The 21,123-nt window shown below is 39.3% G+C and overlaps 1 pseudogene across 1 annotated transcript; it reads left to right on the top strand.

Annotated features, from left to right (window-relative positions):
* The first annotated feature begins 3,135 nt into the window (after window positions 1–3,135).
* LOC125388887 (centromere protein H pseudogene) lies at window positions 3,136–20,749 on the top strand (annotated as a pseudogene). The gene is made up of 5 exons (XR_015737710.1): window positions 3,136–3,438; window positions 10,688–10,783; window positions 11,451–11,505; window positions 13,032–13,175; window positions 16,282–20,749. The product of XR_015737710.1 is annotated as a centromere protein H pseudogene (transcript).
* The last annotated feature ends 374 nt before the right edge of the window (window positions 20,750–21,123 follow it).

Below are 21,123 nucleotides of genomic sequence, written 5' to 3'. Positions count from 1 at the left end.
GAGAACGTTTTGTGGACCATTGTGTGTGTGTGTGTGTGTGTGTGTGTGTGTGTGTCAATTTTAAGTTATTAGTTTTCAAAATCAGTACTTTTTAGTGGAAATAACTTGACCAAAAATCTGTCACAGAATTTTGAGACCCATTAAAACAAGTTTAATGAGAAAAAAAGAAAAAGTGTGGAAAGAAAAATTAAATTTTGATGAAATTCAAATTATCTTTCATGGATTATGTTTGCCCAATCCACATATTTTCTTCAATGTTTTCTGGCTTACAGTTTTAGATTTTACGTTTAGTTTTACAATAAATTGTGTGTATGTGTGTGTGCATGCGTAACTGTGTGTCTGGGTGCATGCATGTGTGCGTGCCTGCACATGTAGAGACCAGAGGTCAATGTCAGGCATCTTTGTCCACATTTTTTTCAAGACAGGGTTTTTCTGTGTGTCACTGTCTGTCCTGGAACTCGCTTGGTAGATCAGATTTACCTTAAACTCACAGAGATCTGCCTGTCTCTGCCTCCTAAGTACTGGGAGTAAAGGCATGTGCAGGATTGCTCACTGAACCTGGAGCCCCATTCAATTGGACTGGCTAGCTAATGAGCTCCAGGGGTCCACCTATCTTTGCCTCCCCAGCACTAGGATCATGTTCTAGTATCCATTGTCCTTACTTTGATAAAATACCCCAATTTAAAGTAAGATAGAGGAAGAAAGGGTTTATTTGGTTTCCAATTCCAGATTACATCTCACCATTGAGGGAAGTCACAGTAGGAATTCAAGGCAGAACCTTAAAAGTTGTCATTCTTGCTCTTCCACGTGGCAGTCTCAGACCTTGGAACTCACTTTTCAGACAAGAAGCACAGCAGAACATTGATAATGGTGCTTGTTAGCTGGCCTGCACTCTGGCTTATACTAACCTATCTTTTTCATACAGTTCAGGACCACCTGCTTAGGTATGGTGCTACCCAGAGTGGGCTAGGCCTGTCTACACCAATTAGTAATCAAGGCAATACCCCACAGACTGCCAACAAGCAATTTTGATCTAGGTAATCCCTCAGGTGATGCTAGGTTGTGACAAGATGACATTTAAAATTAACCAGTACAGATTACAAGTGCATACCACTATGCCTGGCTTGGAGATGGAACTCAGGTCTTCATTTCTAGGCAGGAGGTACTTTGCCAGTGAAGCCATATCTTCAACCCTATAACTATTTTTCAGGTAATTTCTTGAATGTGTTAGGTATAATGCCTAGTTCCATTTTTTCATATGGAGCTAAAACAATGCCAGAAAGATTCATTTTAAAAAGCTATCCTTTCTCCACTGTGTTACTTTTGTGAATCACTAATTTTCCACCTTTGTGTGACTTTGAGTTTTGTTTTACTCCATTGATATATTTGAAATGACTGTCTACCAATATCATGACATTATGACTACTAAAACCTTTATAATAAGTCTTAAATAAAATCAGGCATAAAATCAAAATCAAATTTTGTCCCTTTTATTTTGTTTTTGTTTGGTTATTCTAGGTCTTTCCATATTTTCACAAGAATTTCAGAATTAGTTTGTTATTTTTCTAAAGAAAATGTATTTTCCTTTAATATGTATAAAATATATAAACTCAAGACAAAATTTACTATATATATCATATAGATATACAATTTTGCTATATATCTACAAAGAAACCAGCAAAGCTAAGAAAGAAATAGATGGAATGACACGTTCTTGTTCTACTGTCTAGTTTTGTTTCTAAAGAGAAATCGTTACTATCTTTATTTTTGTCTTTAGGTACGTCTAATTTTTAGATTTTTTTTTCTGTATCACTGCTTTTGATCAATTTATTATCCACTTTGTAGTTTTCTTTTATGTGTGTGTGCTCACATTTTATTGAGCTTCTGAAACTGAAGGAAAAGATGAAGTCTGTGGATAAATATGTCGGTCGGAGGACTGAAAAAGTGATGAAAGTTGATAGAAGTTTTCTTTTCCTTCTCCTTCTGCTCCTCCTCTTCCTACTTCTTTTTTCTCTCTCTCCCTTTCTCTTTTTGTTTTTTCGAGACAAGGTTTCTCTGTGTAACAGTCCTAGCTATCCTGGAACTAGCTCTTGTAAGATCAGGCTGGCCTTGAACTCACGGAAATCCGTCTGGAAGTTTTTTTTAAATTATCAATGAAGTAAGAAGCAAGACCATAGGCGGCTATGAGGTTAGAGAAAGAGATTAAATAAGAACGTATACCACATTCACCAAGGGAGTGAGAGAATTAATGAAGCAGGGACCTGTAACAAAATGTTCAATCAGTAGGTGGCCTACCTAAAATTAGTGGGCGCGAATTTAAAGTCAGCACGGGCATTCGTCAGTGTCGGCAACCTGCCAGGTGACTGCAGCAATTTGGAGAGGAGGGGATGGTTGTGTTGACTAATACATCCACACCAAAACAGATTGGGGAGTCTCTGAGGGCGGTTCCTTGCACCTAGATGACTGAATATACACTATTGATCCATGCGTAGCTCTTTCTTAACCACGAAAAGTCAGGGGCTACAAAGGAAGTTACCAAGTAAAGTCCTTAACACGATCAGCGAAGTTATACACATCCTGGCTCCAGTTCGCCAAGCACAACCACCAAGTTCTCTCAACTTCTATGCATTTTGGCATACATCCTTGCGGAGCTAATTTCCTCGGTAGAAATGTTCTTTCTCCTTTGATGATCTACTCCTCCTTGAATTTCAGCTTTTCTGAGAAATTAAAATATTCCTGTAGGGGCATTATCTAGTTTGTGTGGTTCTTCCTTAGCATTTGCCAGTGTTTTCACCGTAACCGTTTCTGTCGTCAATAGCTTTCTGCTGCGGTGCTATAAACTTCCTGAGGGCCGGGTCTGTTCTTCGTTCCTAGTGAACCCAGCGCGTTTGGCACACTGGTAGATGGTAAGAAATATTTTTAAGTAAACGAACAAAAGTGAAAACAAGTAAGTGTGGTATGTAGACCCGCAGAGCCCCGAGCGGACGGAAGCAGGACAAGCTAAAACACCGCCCCAGCCATCCACATGCTCGGGCTCTGCGATGCCTCCGAGGGGCTCGCCGGATATACGCAACGGCGTGGGGGCGGGAATCTGGTAACCCTGGCAACATCCCGGAAGCCACTTTCCGCGTTCCCCTGTTGCGGGCTCTGCAGTTCAGGAGGCTGAAGTTTTAGTCGGGGTGGAGGCAGCAGTCGGCCAGCGGCAAGGCAGGCTGGGTGAAGGGGGCAGACCTGACGTCCGCGCGTAAGGCGAGGGGAAGCGGCCGGCGCCTCAGTCTTCCAGGCACTCAGCGCCGCAAGGCTGCTCTCCTCGCAGAGCCGGAGTGCGTTTCCGGGGAGGTCTTGGTGCTCCCTCTGCGGGGGCGCCCTTCCGTGCGCACGCGCGATCGTTCGGGCGCCCCGCAGGCGGCAAAACCCCGAGGCTATCCGGTGTTCCAGGTGTTTATTGTCCTGCCAGGGAGTGGCAGAGTCCTCGGGGTGTTGGGACAGGGCGTGTCCTTTCAGTACAGCGGTTAGAGCTGGGTTTCGAAGAAAGGGCCGCTTTAGAGTTTGGAGCAGGCTTGGGATTGGAAATCAGAAGTCTGAAGTTGCTCCAAAGGGCGCTTGGCGTTGTGTGAGAAGGTCGGAGCTTCACCTTCGTGTGGGAGGGCCCTTAAGAGTGGGCTCCATTAAGATCTCAGGAAGAAGGAAAATGAGATCTGTCTCCCCGTAGCAGGGTAAAATTGATGGCAGGGACAGTGTTCTGGTTGCCCTCCAGTCTTTCATACTAGTTAAGGTGAATCTAGTAGAATTCCACCCCCGTCGCTCCCACAAAGCCCGGAAGGGCTTCCCGTGGTCTTTAGTATAGCGCTCACATTGCTGTGGCCCTCTGCCTTCTTGACTTTTCTCGGGCTTGCCTCCCTTTCAAGACGTTGCTGTTGAGAGTGAACACAGTTCTGGAAATGGTCTTTCCCCCTCGCACATTTTTTTTCTGCTCCTCTTATTCATTCTTAATCTTCAGCCTCGACTTTGTGGAGGGAATTGAGGAGAGGAGGTAGCTTTTCATCACGTGTACTAGGTACTTGACATAAAGAATCGACTATCTATGCTTGCTTTTTCTATTTTTAACATGTGGTTTAGTTATGGTCCTTTGCGAATCCCACCTCTGTGAGGGCATAGACTGTTTCTCTTGTTTTATTTGATGTCTGGCTCTTAGCAAGTACTCTTAAGTTATTTGATGAGTGCAGTGAATGAATGAGGGAAAAAGAAACCTTACAGGAAATTAATAACAAAATTATTCCTAGTTGAGATGGAGCAGAGTAGATAAGTTAAGCTATGGATAACCGTAATGTTTTTAAATATAATTTGAAATAAAAATTCCCTCCCTCTTAAAGAGTTGCTTGTTTTGAGCCAAGCAGAGCTAATCCATTTTAGTGGTTTCCTAGCATGTTCCTTATAGTCAGTCACACTCTCAGTGGCAGTTTTCTGCTCTCTTCGTTATTATTTATGTCACTTTGAGCAATGTCATTACATTCTCTAAGCCTTATTCAAGTCATGTGAGAGAATTAATAATTGCCACGGATATCATCAACACTTAAATGAGACTTAGTATGTGTCAGGCGGGGGGGGGGGGGGGGTTCCAAGCTGCTCCCATATTTAATCAGTTTCATTTTAGAGTCAGTGATAAAGCCCACAGGCGAATCCGTACAATCGGTGATTCCAGGCTGTACTCTTAGCCACTGTACCATGTTGTCTTTAAGCCAGTGTGTGCCTGGCGGAGCTGTGGGGTTAGTGGTGAGGCTCTTCATTAATGCTGCACATGCATTAACATCGCTGAGGTTGTGCATGCAGTTCTATAGACCACTTGTTTACAACGAACTTTTTCTTTTTGCAGATGTGTATGATATATATGTGTGTGTACGTGTGTGTGTGTGTAAGAGTTTGATAATGGGTCGGGTGTCTTTGTCACTTTTTCTCTTCCTTTTATATTGAAGTACGGTCTCTCCCTTGAATCTAGAATTTGCTGATTTGGTAATATAACTAGCCTGTTTGGGGATTGCCTACCTCTTCCTCCTGAGCCCTGAGATTACAGGGCTACCTTGCCTTCCTGGTGTTTACATGTGTACCATGGATTGGAATTCAGGTCTGTACTTTTAAGGCAAGAACTTTACCTACCAAACCATCTTCTTAGCTCTACATTTAACTTTTTTTCTGTCATTAAATGTTTTAAATACAATTTTTTGATATATAATTTGTCTGCAGATTCACTGCCGTTTTGTATTTCTGAATAGTATATTGAAGATCTGAGTGGGTAAAATATACCAGACTTCTTTTCTTTGAACAATATTATATTTTCTATACTTTAGAAAACAACAGCTTTGAGATATAATTCATGTGCCATAAAATTCATCCTTTACGTAAGTACATTCACGGTTATAAAGCCATCATCAGCGAATCCCAGAACATTTTCATCTCTTCTCCCACCCCAGGAGAAAAACAAACTACGCCTGCCTTCTTCCAGGAAACCACCAGCACACTTGATCTTCCTGTGTGTGCGCCTAGTCTGTACTTACATTAAATAGCACCGTGTGATATGTGGCTTTTGTGCTTAGTTTTCTCATAGTTAATATATTCAAACTTCATCCACATTGTAGCATACACCAGTACTTTATTCCTTATTGCTAAACATTACCCCATTGTATCGATATATCACATACATTTATACACTGATCGGTTAATTTTGAAATGTTTCTGCTTTTGTCTGTTAAATATGTTGTTATGGATGTTCATTTACAAATTCTGTGGACTAATGGTTTTAATTCTCTTGAGTATTTATGTGGGAGAATTGAGGTCATGTGGTTTAAATTTCTGAATAACTTCCCACTGGTCTTCCAAAATGCCTATATAAATTTATGTTCCAATCAACAAATACATGAATATTTCACTTTCTCCATAGTCAGTACTGGTCTGGTCCTTTTTTAAAAAAATCACCCTAGAGTGATTTTTGACTTATATTTAATTATGTTGGTCATTTTTAAAAACAGGTCCTTTTATTTTGCGTGTGAATGTTTAGCCTGAATGTCTGCATGTGCACCACACACTGCCTGGTGCCTTTGGAGGTCAGAAGATGGTGCTAGATCCCTGGACTGGAATTGCAAGTGGTTGTGAGCCATCATGTAGGTGATGGGAATTGAACTGCAGTTCTCTGAAAGAGCAGCAAAGATTCTTAACAGCTGAGTCATCTCACTGGCCCCTATCTTGATGAACTTCTTATGTGCTTATTGGCCATCTGCAGTATCTTAGTTGAAGATGTCTTTTCAGTTTGTAAATTGGGTTGTTTGAGTAGTCCTATTATGACGTTTCTTTGTATAGTCTAGATATAAGGTAAATGATTTGCAAATACCTTTGCCACTCATTAGTTACCTTTTCATTTTCTTGATTGTACCTTTGAGTAGTCTTTAAAAATTTTGGTGAACCATGCCATCCTCCTCACATCTTGGTTTCTTGTGATTTTGTCTCAATACTCCAGAAACTGTTACTTGACCTGAGGTTCACAACTATTTATACTCAGGTTTTCTTCTAAGAGTTCTATAGGTTTAGCTCTAACATTTTAATTATATGACTAGTTTTAAGCTAATTTTTATAACCTATATGAGGTAGGAACCTGATTTTTTCACAGAATTACTGAAAATGATAATCTTTGAATTAAATTGTTTTGACTCCTCTGTTGGAAAATAACTGTAATTGCAGTGGTTCATTTAGACCTTTGCCTGTTCCATGTCTTGTTACGTGTTGGCTATGTTTACCACAGGTGAACGTCATAGTTGGTTAGCTCTTTGCCCCTTAGTTTTCTCATCTTTAAAATGAATCAAAGTATTAATTTCTTTATGGAGTTCTTGGTTCTTTGTTTGTTTTGTTGTTGTTTTGAGACGGAGTTTCTTTGTGTCTCCCTGGCTGTCCTGGAACTAGCTCTGTAGACCAACCTGGCCTCGAACTCACAGAGATCCACCAGCCTCTGCCTCCTGAGTGCTGAGATTAAAAGTATGTGTCACTACTGCCCGACTGAGCCTCTTGTACTAAAGACACTAAGATGCGAAACTTATAGAGCCTATAGCGAGTGCTCAGCTGTCTTCACTGATGCTTTCACGACCTCCACTGCCGCTGTTATTGCCATCACCATCATAAAACTTAATTGTTGGTAACAGATGGCGCTGAGAAGATTGTGTTCATAAGTACAAGACCGAAACCATATACCTTTTTTTTCACATTGTAAAACTTCAATTCAAAATTGAACAGAGACCTTAATGAAAGACATGAACCTCCTCGAGGAAACCAGGGAAACACAGGATATGGGCACAGGCAAAGACTTTCTGTATAAGACTGTTGATAAATGTGGGCTGATGAGGGGTTCAGTGGGTTAGAGCCGAACCTAACACCTGAGTTTATCCCTGAGGCCCATGCGGTGGAAGGAGGAAGCCAACTCCTGCAAATTGTTCTCGGGCCTCATACATGTATGGTGGCATGTGCTCCTTCCTCTCCCCCAGAGGGCAATAATAATGCAGTAAAAGAATTGAAAAATGATGCTGCGCCCTATTAAAAAACTGCACAGTTGGAACTCAGAGAGTGACGAAACAGCTTACAGTATGGGTAGAAGTCTGTTTCCATGGTGTATTTCAGTTATTTAACAAGTGATTAATACCCAGAAATATAAAACTTTAAAAATCTAAACACCAAAAGAAGACATTGATTAATTGTTGGTCAAATGAACTGAACAGACAGTTTTCAAAACAAGTACCCATGACCAATAAATACATGAGAATAATGTTCAAGAGCTAGAGAGATGGCTCAATCATTAACACCTGTGTACTGTTTTTCTAGAGGACTACGTTTGGTTCCTAGCACCCATGTGGGGTGGTTCATGACCACCCATAACTCCAGCTTTAGCAATTCTGACACCCTCTTCTGGCTTCTGTGTGCATCCACGCATGTCTGACATTCTCTCTCTCTCTCTCTCTCTCTCTCTCTCTCTCTCTCTCACACACACACACACACACACACACACACAGTTCTTTAAAAAACTGTTCAGTATCTTCAACCATCAGTGAAATGCAAGTCAAAGTTACGTTGAGATTCTGTCTCACTAGAATGACTATGTCATCAAGAAAACAACAACAAATAATAGTGAGGACACTGGGAGCAGGAGAAGAGCCCGTGTATATTGTTGTTGGGAATGTAATTAGTGCAACCAGTATGGAAGTTCTTCAATCTTGTGATCCAGCTGTACCACTCCTGGGTACATACCAAAAGTAAGGATACCACAGCATATCTGTGCATCCATGTTTATCATGACACTGTCCTCAGTAGTTGTTATGGGTTCTACCTAGATGCCCATCAACAGATAATTGGATAAAAGTATGTGCAAGGGAGTGTTATTCAGTCACAAAAAGAATGTAATCAAATTATATGTGCAGGCAAGTAGAACTAGAAATTATGTTAAATATAGACCCAGAAAGATAAATATTATGTTTTCTTTCTAGATTTAAAGAAAAAGATGTGAAAGTAGAAGGGAGGTTATTTGTAAAGAGGCATAGGACCAATTGGAGGGGGAGAAGAGAGGGCAGTTGGGAAGTGATAGAATCAAATACTTTATGGACATGAATGAAAATGGTTCACAAATCATTATATATATGTGTGTGTGTGTGTGTGTGTGTGTGTGTGTGTGTGTGTGTGTGTGTGTGTTAATAAAACCTGAAAAAAATAGGTAAATAGAAAGGGCCTAGTCGTGGGAAAACAAGTCCTAATTGTTGAACTGGCATAGAACTCAGTGTAAGGGAACTCGCCTGGCGTATGTTACATCTGGCATCAGTCTGAGTTCTGTACCACAGAAAAAGACAAAATAACGTGCTTTTTTCTAACCATTTGTGACTTACCTCCTTTGCTGGATTGTAAGCTCTGAAATTAGACACATGTTTAAAGAGTAAACGTAATAGGAGGAAGACAATATAGAGAGCTAGTGAGATTATTGTAGAGAAGCACTGGAGTTTAGGTGTCTTTACTATAGCAGATTATTTTATTAAAAGTACTTAATGAAAAGGGAAGGCAGTGGAGCTTAAGGGCAGAACACTTGCCTAGCATGTGCTAGGCCCTGTGTTTATCTCATCTTCATTGTGGCGAGGGGGGAAGAGGTGATAATAAACACTGTAGGCTAGTTGGAAATTTTATATAATTATTTTGGTTGGTTACACTTACATACATTAGTGATTGATTGAGTCACCATGGTCACAATAAGGAGAGAAAAGCATTTCTTTCTCCTTGAGATCATTTAACCGAGAGCAAAGGCCAAATCTGAATTCTCTGCTCATGCTCTCTGTTTCTTTTGTCCTCTGTCTGTTGAACGAGTGAATTTGTGCTTGCCTGAAGGCTGTCTTGTAAGTCTGTCCCTGTGTTTATGTTTTGGTCTACATGTGTGTGTGTGTGATTGTGTTTGTGTGTGTGTGTCTTATGTGCTCACTTGCATCTGTCTGTATTTCTGTGTGTCTATCTTTAATAAAAGGCTTTGTTCTGTATTTACTGAACAGTACAGAAAGTATCACATGGGGAAAGAATGGGGTACTTTATAGAAATCTTTAACAGATTTTTACAAGGGTTTACATCACTAGCCCCCAGTGATCCTAACTGACCCAGATAAGAAACTACTGCAAACACCATTGTTTATCAGCCATTTCCATAAATAGATACTCATTTTAGAAGGTTGCTTTCGACCTCAGCAGAGGGTACACATTCATTGTTCTGGGTCAGGGGCATGAAGAGTACATAATTTGTGACCATAGCTCTCCCATTAGCTTAGACTGCAAAAAGGTGGTTACGTGGGAAATCCAAGGCAATTAAGGTTGACATTCCATTGTTCCCTTAAAGACAGATTAAACAGACAGGGTAAGTGCACCCTAAGATTGCAATCTTGTAAGTGACTTTCGCTTTGGCTGTGAGGTCCAGTAAAAGTTCCAGACTCTTAGAATGTGAGATATTTTCATGTTGCATTGCCACAGTGGTAAAGAGGTTGTGGAACAGAAGTCAGGCTTGTTTTTGTTTTGTTTTCGCAGTCATAATGTATTGATTGCAAAAACCTTGGTTTGCAAGGACTGTGGACTGTGACTCTTTCCCTAACTTTTCATGATGTTTAGTCCCACATGGTGATTTTGATTGTCAGCTAATGCTGGTGATTTACGAAATCGTCTCCATTCGGTGCTGTGTGAAGATTTGTTAGAGGTGGAATCAGACTCTCTAAAGGATTTACTCCTCCGGAGTGAGCACATGTGTGCCTGGTAGGGATGAGCGTTAGCATGCTTAGGACTGTGCTTTCCTTCCTCATGTTGCCCAGTTCCTGGCATTTTTCTTTTAATTGTGAATGTTGTATCTGATGGCAGATATAACCATTTAAGTTTTCTATTTTAGGTCATAATTTCTATATTTCTAAAGTTCTTTATTAAGAAACAAGTTTTGTTATTTAAGACCTTTTTATTGTGATTTGGTTTTACTTTACTATTAATTGTAAAATGAGAAAACCAAATATTTTGATAGCCTATTCCTTTCAACATGATTAAATTCTTCTGTTACTTTGAGAGTGATTTTGTTTGTCCTAGGTGTCCCCTTCTCTATGATACATAAATATTTGTCTGTATTTTTTTAAAAAAAATATTACTATTCCTAGATGTCATTAATCAGAGTGAATCGTTTTGGTCCCTGGGGAAGTGGAAGAAAAACTCTGAAAGTAAAGAAGAAAGCTGCAGCGAGGCAAGAATGGGATGTAAGTCTCGGGACAGTGAGTAAGGTCTTCTGGGGAGTGGACGCCATGGTTCTGGGCATGTGAAGTAAGTCTCGGGACAGTGAGTAAGGTCTTCTGTGGGGTAGATGTCATGACTCTTGTATGTGGTATGATGGAGCGCAGCTGTAGAAGGCTCAGGGGTGTTTCTGGACGTGTGTTTGATCTTGGAAGGAAGAGAAGGATATTTGCACCGCCTTCAGAGTACATATACTAAGGGCAGTAACCTCGTTCCTTCCTGGAATTAGAGTTTTAGTGAGATAGAAACTGTGTCTTTGGAAAAGGTCCCTCTGCAGCTTGCTGCAGTCACCACACTTTGTAGGTTACCTCGAGGGATCCTAGTGTGTGGGCATTATAGCTTCAGTTAAGCTGAATTGTTTTGAACATATGCTGCCCTGTTTTACTCCTTATTTTAAAATAAGAAAGTGCTTTATTTCCTGTATAACACCTAAAAATAGGTTACTTTCTAGAAGATATTTAAAAGTGATCTGTTTTAACATTATAGAGACAATAGTGGTTCCAAAGGTCTTAGGACTTTCAATCAATTTCCAGCTACTAAAACTCAGTAACTATTAGTAATTTATAAGGAAACATTTTTAAAGCTCATTCTTTCTTTCTTCCTTTTTCCTTTCTTTCTTTCTTTTTTTAAAAGAATACTGTAAATGGTCTATGGTCTAACAGTTCACCAGGCAACTCCTGAAGATCTGGTAAGTTTAACCCTGAAAAAGTCCTGGACTCTATGTTTTAGTTGGTGTCTGGCGTCTAGCCTTCAGACAGAGGAAGTTGATTAGCTTTATTTAATCTGTTCACATCTGTGTAAAACCTAAAAGTCTATCTTAAGAAATTTCTGATTTTACTAAGGCTTATTAGCTACTGTTAGAATCTTACTGAACATTTTTGGTTTACAGTCTTACCACTTAACTAGAATTGATCTGAACGTCTGTTTGTCTTTTCTGTCTGGAAATATCTTCAGCATTTTATTACTGGTGTTATTGTTATTTTCAAGGCAGGCCTGTACTGGGTAACCCTGGCTAGTCTGTCCATGGCAGTGACTAATCTACTTTCTGTCTCTCTAGATTTGCCTAGCCTTGACTTTTCTTACCAATAGAATGCAGTATGTGGGCTCTTATGTATAGCCTCTTTTTCTAGCATATTTTAAAGATCCATCCATGTTATAGTATGTATAACTACTTCATTCTTTCCTGTTGTGAAATAGGATTGCATTGAATGAAGATTCCAGATTTGATTTATCTGTTAGTCAGTTGTACATCTGGTTTATGCTTCTTATCTATTATGAGTAATACCATTGTGAATGTTCATGTAAAAGTCTCTGCCTGCATAGCAGGCAGTTGTGTATATCTGGAATAGAATGACTAGGTCTTGCATCTTCATATTGCACTTTATGAATAACTGCTAAACTGTTTCCCAAAGTGCTTATATGATTTAAATCCCGTGGACCTTCCAGTTTATATTTTAATTCTCCTCATGGGTATAAAGTACTGTCTCATTGTGATTCTGATTTGCATATTCACAATTCTTAATTGCTAGTCTTTGTGGTAGTTTGCATGTTAGCATGATTAAAACTGCATTAGATGACCCAGGTTTTGTTCGTGTTTACAGTTCTGAGCACTAGCGTATTTGTAAAGGCAAATGTCCACTTTTCTTCCTCAGTCACCCTATGGATTCTTTCCTTCCAACTGTTTAGGAGCTCTGACTCCTATCTCCTCTGCCTCAGGACTCTCCTTCCCTGGATAACTGCATCATCTGTGATCTCACTTCCACATGGTGCCCCTTCAGAGCTATGCAAACAGTGCCTCATTGACTTGGAAGTGATGCAGTTATCATGAAAGGGGTGTGCTTTGCCAAAGATGGCTGTGCTGGATTTGGTACCCTTTATATCATGTGTAAAGTGTCGGCGAATTAATGTTGTAACACTTGTTGGATAAGTTTTAACTTGTGAATTGAAGATTGGTAGCCTATAACTGAAGTAAAAGTTAATATTTTTGTGTGGCTTTAGGTTAGACCTCCAAGTTCTAGGTATTTCTCTCTTAGATCATTTTTTTTGAAGACTATCAAAGTTTTAGCCAAGAATGTACACACATGCATGCACACATGCACACACGTTGAACCTGTAAGGAATAAGAAGTTGTGAACTAGTGTAAGTGGTCTTACATAGGAGCAGGCAACTTCTTTGTTACTGAAGGCATTTTTTACAGTTTTTCCTTCTGCATAGGTACACCGTCATGAGATACATAAGTCAAAGAATAGAGCATTGGTGCACTGGGAACTTCAAGAAAAAGCTTTGAAGATAAAATGGAAGAAACAGAAACCAGAAACTTCAAATCTTGAAAAAAGAAGATTATCTGTCATGAAAGAGGTAGTACAAAAATTCATTGTTTTTAGAGTTCTTTTTCTCTTGGGTTAACTTCATGAGAGACTCTAGTACTTACTGCAACCTTAACAATGAGCTCCTTGGGGACTTTGCGGAAAATAGCGGGGTGGGTGGAGTCTAGTGCATAGAGCAGCAGGGTGGGTGGAGTCTAGTGCAGAAAACAGGGTGGGTGGAGCCTAGTGCAGAGAGCAGCAGGGTGGGTGGAGCCTAGTGCAGAGAGCAGCAGCAGGGTGGGTAGAGTCTAGTTTGCTGCCTTAAATGTTCTCTCCACAACTCATTAGCTCTATAGCCTTAGATTATGTAACTCCTTGGCCTGGAATTTTTCTTTTTCCCCATTTCTCCTTCTCCCTTTCAAAAACTAGCTTACAAAGTAGCATGTTTCTTCTGCCATTGTCATAATACTCAGCTGTGGATGGTTAACTCCCACCCCACCTCCCCCATTTCCCCCTTCCTCCTGTCCCACCTAATCTTCTACCTCCAGTATTCCCCTTTCGTTTTTATATCACATGTATTCTCACATTTTTTCCAGTTTCATAACCTCCATCCACACTTACTCCCACTTAAATACACATACTTAACAATTAGAAGCAAGGGTCCACACATGAGAGAGACATACAGCGCTTGTTTATCTGGGTCTGGGTTACATAATTTTTCAGTTCTATTCATTTGTTTTTATAAACTTTGTAGCTTCATTTTTCTTACATTAACTTGATTTTTTTATCTTTAAAATCTTGGCTGTGTTGACAGGCAATGATGGGTACACGCCTTTAATAGCACTTGGGAGGCAGGGACAGGCAGATCTCTGTGAGTTCGAGGATAGCCTGGTCTACAGAGTGAGTTCCAGGACAGCCAGGGCAGTTACACAGAAAAATTCTGCTTCAAAAAACAAATCAAAACAACAACAACAAAATACTTGGCTGTGCTATAAATTTTAATTTTTTTGGAAAAAAAATTATGTGTATGATGCTTAGCCTTCATGTATGTCTGTGCATCATGCACATGCTTGGTTCTTGTGGAGGCCAGAAGGAGGTATCAGATCCCCTAGAACTGGAGTCACAGACGGTTGTGAGCTGCCATGTGGGTGCTGAAAATTGAATCCAGGTCCTCAGGAAGAACAACCAATGCTCTTAACCACTGAGCCATTGCTCTAGCCCTCCAGCTTTCAAAGAGATTACCACAGTCTTTGGCAAATACTGCTCTATATTCAGAAACTGCTGTGATTATGTCTCAGCTCAACAGTATAGTAGTATAGTACCTAACAAAAATGAAATAAAATTAATTTTGTGTGGCTGTTGATCTAGATCGTCAGCCATTTACCTCTGACTTAACCTTTTGCCTGCCTGGGTGTTTGAAGAAGTAATCAGATGTGTCCAGTGGGTGGGCTGGGAAGTTAGAAGGAATTATAGCAGAGCGACTTTGCTTTCTCTTTTGAACTGAAGTCACAGTGAAGGAATGTGCTGTGTGTGTGGCTTCTTGACCAGGCTAAGCTTACAGTGTGTGCTTTCTGCATGACTTTTCATGGTGGTTTTAAGTCACAGGCTGCCTTTTGAGAAATCCCTTAAGAGTTCTTAGAGCAGTGGTTCTCAATCCCTTTGGGTCAACTGATCTTTCACAGGAGTCACCTAAAACCATCGGAAAACACGGATATTTACATTATGATTTATAACAGTCGCAAATTTACAATTATTAAGTAGCAACGAAAGTAATTGTATGGTTGGGGTCACCACAGCGTGAGGAGTAGAACAGTATTAAAGGACTGCAGTATCAGGAGGGTTGAGAGCCACGGTCTTACAGAAGTCTTATGGATCAGGAAGAACAGTATCTGCCAAATAAATGTTTCCATGACTTGAAAAAGAAACAGTGGTTCGGAGAATGTGACATTGCATCTTGTGATCTTGGACCACTCACACACATCTGATACCAGTTCTTATTGAAAGGCCCCAGTCCAAAGGTCCACAAAAGCCAATGAGGATCACTGTTTTAGAAAACTCACAGAAGAGGAACTGCCATTTAGTTTTGTGCAGGGTTGAGGAAGGAGCCATGGCCTTGCTCTCCTTGATGTTGCTTTACCATTAAATGGGTAAGGCTGGGCTTCTCATCACCTAACATCAGAGGGAAGCTCTGTGAAAATGGAATTACCCGTCAAGGGGCGCAGACTTTGGCAGGTGGAATCGATGCAGCTGGCCCCGCAGGAAGCAGGTGGTGTGTGGAAGGAATTGTGGCATGCTGGGTAGGGTTGCTTTGTTAATTTGAAATATAATTATTAGAAAGTCTCTGAGTGAAGTGCTGTGTGTTAAATAGTAAAAACACTTGTAAGAATTCTTCCCTGAATATCTGTGATCATAAGATGTCTAATAAATCCTATCTATCATCTATCTATCTATCTGTTAAAAAAAAGATGTCTTCTTATGAAAATTTATGTACCAAGGCTTAGGATGTTTGTTGGGCTTCTTGGAGACTTATCTGCTGCAGTAAAATTGGCACACAATAGTAGTTATATAAATATACCTAAAATATTTTTGTTTTGTTATATAGACAGCATAAAATCACAGCATAAAGAAGTATGGATTTTTCTTGTAATCCCAAAATAAACCAACGTACTGTTTTGCTATCCATATACAAGTATAATATATACACATGGTATATAGTACATAGTAACTCGTCATGACAATCAATGTTATTGGTTTATGTATTTTCCTTACTACACATTTTTGCTATTTTGTGATGTATTCCTTCTGTATATAAAAATAAGTACCCAGTAGTGTGTCAAGTTGTGCTGGCTCTCAGAAGCCCCTTTTTTCTTCTGTTTAGCATGTTCCTTGATTGCATAAATGGACTGTTTTGAGTGATAGACTATATCATTCATAGTTATGAAAAATGATTGTATGGTGGCTCACAGAATTATGTCATCACCAAACACTGGGAGTCTCAGAATGTATCCCATTGTTATGTCATTCTTGAAGCTGTATGTATAAAACTTCATATTTGGAAAGTCAAAAAACTATGTGAAAATATGTTATGCTCCTTCTTTATTGAAGCCTCGATATTTGAGTACTATTCTAATATTTTTCTAATATCCATTTGTTTATAGGTCAGGAAAGACAGATAAGATGAAAGATGGAAACTCAGAGGCAGCTGAGATAAATTCTGAGATTTTGGGAATGTTCCCATAGAGATCAAGCCTATGGCCTCTGCAATGGAGCAGTCGGGGGAGAAGCCTGCGGCAGAGGCTGAGGACTGCGGAGAGGCTGAGAGCACAGACACAACAGCAGCTCTTAGAATACAAGTCAGTGATTAATGCAAATGAAGAAAAAACTCCTGAACAGACCATGCAAGAAAAACAAATGGAAGTTAAAATTGAAGACCTGGAAAATGAAATTGAAGATGTAAAAAGTAATTTCGAAATGAAAAATCTTGCACTAAACAGGATGAAGCTTTCAGCTGCTCTTAGACATAAGTTGGAGAAGATGGGCGCTGAGAGTAGTGTGCTCACTGATGACATGAAGCAAATATTAAAATTACAGAAGTTGATAATGAAGTCCCAGGAGGAGTCTGTGGAATTAGAGGGAAAACTGCTTGACGTTAGAAAGAAGAGACTTCAATTAAAACAAGCTTCAAAAACTAAGCTTTTCGAGATACAAACTGAGAGGAACAAAGAGAAAGAGGATTTGGACAACATGGAAGATTTGGAAATGATAAAGACCATGCAGAAAAAACTGCAGACAGAGATAAAGATTACTACAGTCATTCAACATGTGTTCCAGGGCCTTATTTTGGGGAGTCAAATCAACTGGGCAGAGGATTCTGCCCTCAAGGAAATTGTGCTGCAGCTGGAGAAGGATCTCACCACTATCTAATAAGGATCCTGCTTCAGCAACTCAACATTGATTTTGCGCCCACTCTTTCATATAAATAGCAGAATTCATGGGAAATGTAAGAGCTGGTTTTGGAACTTCTCTGATACTTCAGCTCTGAGGGCCCGGGTTGGTGTTATGACGTGATTCTTTTGTTTGAAATATGATGACTAAAGTGACTGGAATACGCTGCAGGAGTCTGAGCATTGCGGTCTTGGAAAGAGGCATCTGCTCCAGCTGCTATAGAATGTGGACATCTCCACAGCCATTTTCCCGGGAGTCCCTTTCAGGATGCTTTTATGCATCTGTGCATTGGTTTGTCAACCAGCACATTAGAAAGGATCCGAGTATGAAGTGTTGATTGTTTTAAGTACAGTTGTGATTGTGACTTTGTCTCTTTTTCCCTTCTCTATTTAGCATGCATTTTACTTTTATAAGTTAATGAATTAAAAGAATAAATGTTATCTTATTAATTAAAAAAAAATTCTGAGATTTTGTAATCAGAATGACAATGGTGTATAAGTTCACAGGTGAGCATAAAGTAGAGCAATGCATATGAATCCCTTTATCCCCTCAGCATGAGCACAGTTGCTGAATTGAGGCCATTTAGGAATATCAGAGTGAAGAGTTAATGTGTTTCAGAGAAAACAAGCAAAGGGAAATGATGAGTTTGCTTTGCTTTCTTTGGCATTATGATGCTGTGTCTCTGTGAATAAACTTGCTATAGAAATGGAGATAAATTTCATTGAAGTTCACTTTAAAAGCCTAAAGATGAACCCTAGAAAAAGTCTAATTTGGAACCCTAGAAAAAGGAATTCTTAATTGTCTTGTGCAGACAGTCAAGCAACATTTTCAGTGTTCTCTTTCTCACTTTCTCTGACTCTGAATCTTTCTTTTTCTCTCCCTTTCTCTCCCTTTCTCTCCCTCCCTATCTCCAAATAGAACACGTCTATTATCATATTACATATATACTCTGTAAGTACTTTATAACACCACGTCTATTATCATATTACATATATACTCTGTAAGTACTTTATTACTTAGTTGAGTGAAATGATATGTAAAGCATGAGCTTACAAATACACAAAAATTTTATGAACCGAGTAAGGCAGTGGCTCTTCTATGAAATTATACTTCTGTAAAGTGTTACCAGCAAAGATATTCTGTATATATTTCTTTAGGAATTTTGGTTAGTTTCTAAAATAAAAACAACTTAATAATTAGCTGTATAATATAATGTATTATCAAAAAGCTATATATTTGCAGTTATAAATGTCATTTCCCTTCAACTTAATTTGAAGACAAAATTCTGATGAATTTACATGTATTATTTGAATATATATTTCTCTGGTTTGAACATCTATAGACATTAAAAGGAGAGAATTTCCATCAATAAAGACCTCAAAGTTATCATAGTGTAAATACAATTATGGAGTGTTGAGAATCAGTGGATTCAAAATAATACAAGATGTTCTGTTAAGACAAGGTTTCCCGAGAATACACCAAAGCTTTGTAATCAATAATGTAATACTTTTTCCAAAATATTGATAGATAACAGAAACTCAGTGATTATTCAATAGAAAGCTAAGGTACTGAGAATAATAGGTACACACACACACACACACACACACACACACACACACACACATACACACACACACACACACAAAATAATGAAATTTATGGTATAAATACTGAGTTTTCAAAGACTGAGTTATTTTATAGTCTCTTACATTTTGAAACAAACCTATAAAATTGAACCAACTAATAAATCAGACAAATCTGGTTTATTACTCACAGAAAGAAAACAAGAAAAAGCAGAAAGCAAGGGATTCATGGCCAATTGTCCCCGAAAAGTTAAGGAACTCAGCCACAGTGAATGGAATCATCTCCATGTGTCCAAGAACCACTGCATCTTAGGGATCCCAAGGCACCCCATTACTGCTTTACATGCTTGATGTCACTTGGAGTGCTGTGTTAAAGCATTGTTGATTACCTTGTTCCATGACAAAAGAAGACATGGTCTGGGATGTTATGGACTCATTCTTATCTCAGTATATTGTGTTTTGCCAAATTTACAGTTTTTTATAGAGACTATTGAAACAGGAAGTCCCACCCTAAATTTGGATAGCATATGCGACATGCACTCCTTGTCCAGCAAGAAGGAATGGTCACAAAATCAAGAATCCTTCTCAATCACAATTTATTGGAGGAACTTGATTAAAAAGGGGAATGGGGAAAAGGGATGACGAGAGAGAGCGGAAAAACCCAAAGGCAGCTGCTTTTCTAGGGTGAGAGGCTCGAATGCTGATTGGTTGATGCCACTCTGCTAGGGCCCAAGGCCACAGGACAGGTCAGGGAATCAAGTCTCTGAAATGCAAAACAAGGCCCCAAGCACACTGGCCTGCACAGCAACATCAAAGGATTTGTATACCTCCAGGCTGTAGGACCGCTGGCACTATCTCGCCAAGGCGACATCCTGGCGGCTCCTTACAAGCATATTTTATTGTTGTGTCAGAGAACAGGACATAGAGGAAAGACTAACCCAGACCACTGGTGTGGGAGAATTGTCTGTATTCTGTCAATCATGTATTTTAATAAAACGCTGATTGGCCAGGCAGGAAGTATAGGCAGGTCAACCAGACAGGAAGTAGAGGCGGGGTGATGAGAACAGGAGGAGGCTAGGAAGGAGGAAGCACATTCCTCCATTCCTGCCCAGATCACCAAAGAAGCAACATGTGAGCTGACAGCTGAAAAAGGTACCAAGCCATATGGCTAACACAGAGTAGAATTATGGGTTACCATAAGATGTAAGAATTAGTTAATAAGAAGATGGAGCTAATGGGCCAATCAGTTTTTAATCTTATGGAGGCTTGTGAGTGATTTTCTTTGGGACTTGCCGGCTGTGGAGTACCGGGTGGGACAGATACCCCAACAAGCCAGCCCCTCATGTTACAGACCACATCCTGTAAGTCAACCGAATAAATTATTTTTCAATATACACGCATTCATTCTATCACTTCTGTTCCTTTAGAGACACTGAGTAGTAAAGATTGTAGTACCAGTAGTGCATTTGATACCAAGAAGTTGTTGTGAAGAACCCAACCATGGACATTTTTGGAAGAATTTTGAAGTCTCTGAACTATAATAGTTGTTGAAAAGTGTAAGCAGAAATTCATGAGCCATTTCAGTTGGAGCCTGAGGATGTAGTGATGAGAGCAACATGGAAAGTGGAGTTTCAGGTCTTGAGGTTTCTGAGAATAATATAAGCAAGTGGAGTAGAGGCATCTATCTAAAATTTTGACGAAGAATCTTGATGTTTAATGCCTGTGTCCATAGAACTTGCTTGCATTTGAATTTTAAAAAATAATGTCTAAATTTTTGTTAGAGAAAATGTTAGAGTACGTATAATTGAGTCTTTGGCATGAAGATTATTGATAATACTTATCATACTTAGATATGCTATATAAAGTGCAAATAGAACAGAAAGAATTATGAAATGTTTATGAGTTTGGAGAGAAAAATAGCACCAGGAACCTTAACTTTACAGTCACAGTCTGTGCCTTTTTGTCATTGCTTGGAGATCAGAACCATTAAGAAGAAACCCTCTCTGCAGTGGGTCAAAGGGAAGGGTGAATTCGAGGCAAGATACTACCAACTAAGCTTCCAACTTCTGAAACAGAGCCTAAGTCACTCCTTCTTATAAAGTAACTACTTATATTAATTTTTTCTTTCTTTTAATGGGAAAACAGGGAGGGGAGAGAAGAGACTGGTTTCTGGAGACAGGAGCAGCAGAAGAGAAAGACACACACACACACACTCTTAGAAAAGTTTATTTTTTTATCCTTATTGACTTTATGAAACAATTTAAATGGTTATGATTTTACCCTTTAAAAGTATCTTTCTCATTTCTATAATATATTATTTTTGTTTGATTTTTCTCCTTTATATTTTTGCAAATGTTGTTAATGAATTTCAACACATTTGCTCTTCCACTTTTCGAGATACTCTCCACACACTTCTCATTTTCTTTTTCATCTTCCACAATTTTTTTTCCTCTGTCTATTAGCTACTGATTA

Source organism: Myodes glareolus, chromosome 4 (assembly GCF_982192425.1).
Source record: "Myodes glareolus chromosome 4, mMyoGla1.1, whole genome shotgun sequence".
In the NCBI taxonomy this organism is placed as follows: Eukaryota; Metazoa; Chordata; class Mammalia; order Rodentia; family Cricetidae; genus Myodes; species Myodes glareolus.
The sequence above is the reverse complement of the archived record's forward strand: the minus strand, read 5'-3'. Positions and strand labels throughout refer to the sequence as shown.